A 5,712-nucleotide genomic window follows, 5' to 3' on the forward strand; every position below is an offset into this window, starting at 1 on the left:
CAATGACAACATACAAATGGCTAACAGACACATGAAAAATGTTCAAAATCATTAGCCATCAGGGAAATTCAAATCAAGAACACACTAAGATACCACCTTATGCCAGTTAGAATGGCAAAAATTGACACGGCAAGAAACAGCAATTCCTGGAGAGGATGTGGAGAAAGCGTCCCTCACCATTGTTGGTGGGAATGCAAGCTGGTACAGCCACTCTATGGGAAGACAGGGTGGAGGTCCTTAAAAAAAGTTAAAAATTGAGCTACCTATGACCCAGGCTTTGCACTACTGGGTATTTACCCCAAAAGATACAGATGTAGTGAAGAGAAAGGCCATATGCACCCCAATGTTCATAGCAGCATTGTCACAATAGCTAAGTGGCGGAAGGAACAAGATGCCCTTCAACAGATGACTGGATTAAGAAGTTGTGGTCCATATATACAATGGAATATTACTCAGCTATCAGGAAGAAAGATTTCTCAACATTTGCTGCAACATGGACGGCACTGGAGGAGATAATGCTAAGTGAAATAAGTCAACGAAGGAGCAGTTATCATATGGTTTCTCTCATCTATGGAACATAAAACTAGGAAGATCGGTAGGGGAAAGATCGGTATTTTGATCGGGATAGCATTGAAAGTGTAGATTGCTCTGGGTAGCATGGACATTTTAACTATGTTAATTCTTCCGATCCATGAGCATGGAATATCTTTCCATCTTTTTGTATCTTCCTCTATTTCTTTCAAGAGGGATTTATAGTTTCTAGACTATAGATCCTTTATGTCTCTGGTTAAGTTAATACCAAGGTAACGTATGGTTTTTGGTGCTATTGTAAATGGGATGGATTCCATAATTTCTCTTTCTTCAGTCCCATTATTTGTATATAGAAATACAACTGATTACTGAGCATTGATTTTGTATCCTGCCACATTACTGAATTGCTCTATAACTTCTAATAGTTTGGGAGTGGCTTCTTTTGGGTTTTCCATATAGAGTATCATGTCATCTGTGAAGAGAGACAGTTTGACTTCTTCTATGCCGATTTGGATACCTTTTATCCCTTTTTGTTGTCTGATTGCTGTTGCAAGGACTTCTAGTACCATGTTGAATAATAGTGGCGAGAGTGGACATCCTTGTCGTGTTCCTGATCTTAAGGGAAAGGCTTCTAGCTTTTCCACATTGAGAATGATATTTGCTGTAGGCTTTTCATAGATGGTTTTTATGAGATTGAGGAATGTACCCTCTATCCCTACACTCTGAAGGGTTTTAATCATGCCGCCAGCGCTGTTTGTTTTTCTCAAGCCATCGCGATTGCCGCCTCAGGCCTGTCGGCGAGCTGGTCCGAGCGCCTCGGGGTTTCTTGTCTGTCATTGGACAGGAAACCGTTTTTGTGCCAGCGGTCGCGTTTCAGTTTTGGCGGATCGGAAGGCCATGGAGCCGAATCAGGCATTGTGACGTTCAGCTTGGTTTCTTCTTTCAATAAGTCTTTGGCGATTTCTGGGGCCTTTTCTTCAGCTTCCGGCGGTTACCTTGGTGTAAACGCCCAGCACCCAAAGTTCTTAAATGTCATCGGTGAGCGGATCGGATAGTATGATGCGGATTGCTCGGGCAGCATGCACCTTTGGAATCACAGCGTTATTCTTCCATCCGCTTGAGTTACTTTAACATTTTTCATCTTCAAGTCTTCCTTAGTTTCTCCTTCACAGGGATTTTGGTAGTTTCTAGATCCAGTGGATCCTTTTATGCATGCCTCTGAGCACAAAGCAATGGTCTATAACACAATTTAGTAGTCTTTTGAAACATAGGGAAATGACGGAGTTCAGACTTTCTTCCTCAACTCTGCTGATGTTTATATGAGAGCCAAATATGTGGTCCTGATTTATTGTTACTCGGACCCATCCGCCACATTTCACTTCAACTGTTTGGTAACTTCAGAGGTTGGAAACAGCTTCTTGCATGGTCTTCCCGCTTTATGGAGTTGCTCATGTCGTATTCCACATAGAGACAGTTATCTCTTCTGCCCACTTGGCTGCCTTCTTTTATCCCTTTGGCCAGCAGTTCACGTTGTCGCAAGCACGAAATGCACATTCTTAGTGTTAATGGCTAAACAATGAGTGTGGACATTCCGCCGTAGTCTTATCCACGTGGAAAAGTGTTTCTAGCTTTTCATATTTAAATGATGGAGCTTCCAGCCAGGCTTCATGGAGAGCTGAAGTGAGATTGAGAATGCAGTCCCTGGTCTTATGTATTTTTAAGTGTTTTAATCAAGAAAAAGATACGTATATTTTTGGGTCAAATGCCGTCATCTATTGAGAGAATTCACATGATTTTAAATTTTTCTTTTCATCACACTGGAAGATTTGATAAAGAGCCAAGTAATAGCTATAACTAGTCTCAGTCTATGGATGGAGTCCCATTTTGCAGCTATATGAGGTCTTGGACGTACTGTTGGATGCTTCCATAAATCGTGGATCTCTGAGATTTACGCCCATATCCATTAGGAAAACTGTTCTGTAATTCTCCTTGATGGTCTTGTCTGTCTAGTATTCATGGCACATGTCTCAGAGTAGCTTCGGTGCTTTCCTTCAGTTTCTGGCTTTTAGTTTAGTATAATGAAAGGTATCTATTTCTTCTCAATTACCTGTAACCATAGAAATCACCTGGCTCAGAGTTCAAATCTCCTTTTAGAAGAGCTTAGATCACTACACAGTCCAACTTCTATATTCAATTTTATCTGTTAAAAATCACTTTCTTCCAAATGTTCTTATGGAAGTCAGGTTTCCGGTAGCTGTTCACTTCAGATCGGGTTTGTTTTTACGGCATAAAGTTGCTGATAATAAAAGCTTGAAGCTCAATCCTTCCACTCATTGGTGTTGTTGTGATTCTCTCCTTTCGTCTGGTACTGTTGGACTTTTGTTTTTCTATTTTTCGATAAGTCTTTGTTGTGATCTCAAGAAACACTTATGCTGGTCTTTTCAAAAGAATCAGTCTTGTAATGTTTAATCACTTTATCACAAATCTTGCTTATTATTCCTGATTTTTTCGCTTCGGAATTTTTGGGTCAACTCGCTTCTCAAAAAGATTAGTTCAAACTTTCAGAGTATGAACCAAGAGCTTCCCGAAAGTGAGCACATGTATTGGTATCCATTGGATTTTTCTGGTCTTTCTTTGTTATGCTGATAAGTATACGTACCTCTATGTATCAAGTTTTCTTTTGTAGTGGTTCCCGAAGTCAACGTTAGCTTCGGCCTTTGTTGTCCCACAATAAACATAGTTTGAGATGTATTGAGTTTCCTGAGTTTCACCAAATGTAATTCTGATGTTAGGATTCAGCCTAGTCTCCCAAGAATGAGTTTTTCCAAAATTTTTCTTAAAGCGCAAATGAGTTCCAGAACTTAAAGAGCATTGTGTCTATAAGAGCAGGGAATACTTTCAGTTTTTTCTTAGAATTATTCAGCCAGGACCTTCAGGAAAATAGCAGTCTTGTTTTAAGAATTATCTTCATATGGCACTTGAATGTAAAGTGAGTTGTTCTTTTGTCTTGGGGCGTAAAACATATATATTCATATGTCCAACTCATCAAGATACACGCTGCACATTCAAAAGCCTCCTTGCTTTTGTTGATTTCCTTGCTAGCATCTGTCATGTTTTATATGGTGTTGGAAAGTCCTCGGCTTATTATCTGATGTGGAAGCTTAGCAGCATTCTTGTTGTGTTATGATGTCGGGAGTTTTGTGGGGATTCTTGCGTGCCCTGTTGAAGTACAGAGTAGAGTTATAATGTCATATTCACTTGTTGGATATATCCCAGAATATGAGGTACTTCTTTAGCCTTCAATTAGGTTCTTAGCAAAAATTCAACCAAATTGAGTATGAGAATTGTTACCAGCTTTCGAGTCTGGTTTGGTAAAAGTGGAAGATAGCTCATCCTTATTTCCTCGAAGCCTTCGAGTGCACGTTCTTGCTCAATAGTTGTGTATGTAGCAAAATGGATAAGTTTCAGGCAGTCTTTATCCAATTATTCAAAGGCATTATATGGAGTATTTAAAGGTCATACTTCTGAGTTACATTTGATATTATGATAGATAAGATTTTAATGATGTTATGTTAGAAAGTCCAGCCTTGAAATTACTTTTCAATCATGTCACACCATGCCTTTACATTTTTATGAACCTTTGGTTGATTCTGTAGCTTGCTTCGTAATTTTAATTTCTATCACTTATTTGGAGAGATTCTTGGAAGTCTTACTCATCATTTCTTTCGAATGATGTAGCTCTTTAAACATTAGTGGATCCAAGTTATAAAGCGCTCAAAATAGCTTAAAAATGCCTCTCAAAAATTCCAGGTTCAGTATGAGCTCTAGATACTCTATTGGCCTCCAGTCTCTTGTGGCAGCAACAGGTACTGTTCTTAGCTCGCCACTGTTGGCGTTCCTTTGAGACTCATATTTACCACCGGCGCATTGCGATGGTAATAACGTTATTGGATTGGAGGGTTGTCCTTTCTTCGCCTCCCCGGGACACACGCCCTGCTTCACTGATTGGGGACTTGCGCCCTGCTAACTTATCAAAGATTCTTCTTGTATCCTAGCGCTTCCATCTCGGAGTCGGCTTATTCCCACATCTTCAATCGCTTGCTTGGAAGCCGTGACCAATCTTCAGATTGGGACTTTTCGGAGCTGTGTAAGCTTCCTGTTACAAATTTTCCTTCCACAACTCCATCTGGCACACCTGTTTTGCTCATCTTCTGTATTCTGGGCCTCAACCTGGTCGCTTGTAGACAGCTCTGTATTATTTTTGCAGACTGTATATCATGGAGTCCTACACTTCTGCCAAATCTGTCTCCTCTCCTGCCCTTTTTGTAGATCTAGAGAACTCACACAACATGCTGCTCTTTATAATGTATATTTCTTTCTGCCGTCACATTATTCATTCTCCTAATCACAGTTATTTCGAATTCTGGTCTTATTTCAAGTTTCATAGCTAAGATCCATCGTTTTAGGGCGCAGAAAGCCACAGACTGGTTTGAGCTTCCTTGCAGTTTTGGGATTTTCCGCCCATCTGATGAAAGATAGCGGTGGCGTTTCAACCATGGATAAGCCTGGAATTTATTAATTAGTAATCTGTAAGTTGTGTTACCCCGGTGTTTATAGGGATCTTAGGGATGTCTTACTTTCAGCCTCGCCTCTTGGGGGGCCCTGTGTTATACTCAGGCAAGCCTTGTAGAGTTCCCGGGCTCCTGCGAGGGGATGGGGATGAGCACGCCAGAGCGGTATTTCCAGGCTTTTTGCTCTCGGCGTTTCCTGGCGGTTTGTGTGTTTCTTCTGAGAAGGAGCAGCAGGGCGGCTCACCTAGCCTGTTCTCAGAACAGAGGATCGGACCGCTTCTCCACTGATGTTCTGGCCACTTTAACTCTGTTTCTGTTGGTGCTTTTCAACCCTGCAGCGTCCCGGGATGTGCACCCCGCAGCCGGCATCCCAGCCCTCACTTCCAGGGCCAGCGTGTCTCTGTCCTTTGTGTTTCTTTTTTTTTTTTTTTTTTATTTTTTATTTTATTTATTTATTTATTTATTTTTTTTTTTTTATGATTTTTTATTATATTATGTTAGTCACCATACAGTACATCCCCGGTTTCCGATGTAAGGCTCGATGATTCATTAGTTGTGTATAACACCCAGTGCACCATGCAATACGTGCTCCTTACTACCCATCACCAGT

This window comes from Ursus maritimus, unplaced genomic scaffold (assembly GCF_017311325.1).
Source record: "Ursus maritimus isolate PB19 unplaced genomic scaffold, ASM1731132v1 scaffold_13, whole genome shotgun sequence".
Classification (NCBI taxonomy): domain Eukaryota; kingdom Metazoa; phylum Chordata; class Mammalia; order Carnivora; family Ursidae; genus Ursus; species Ursus maritimus.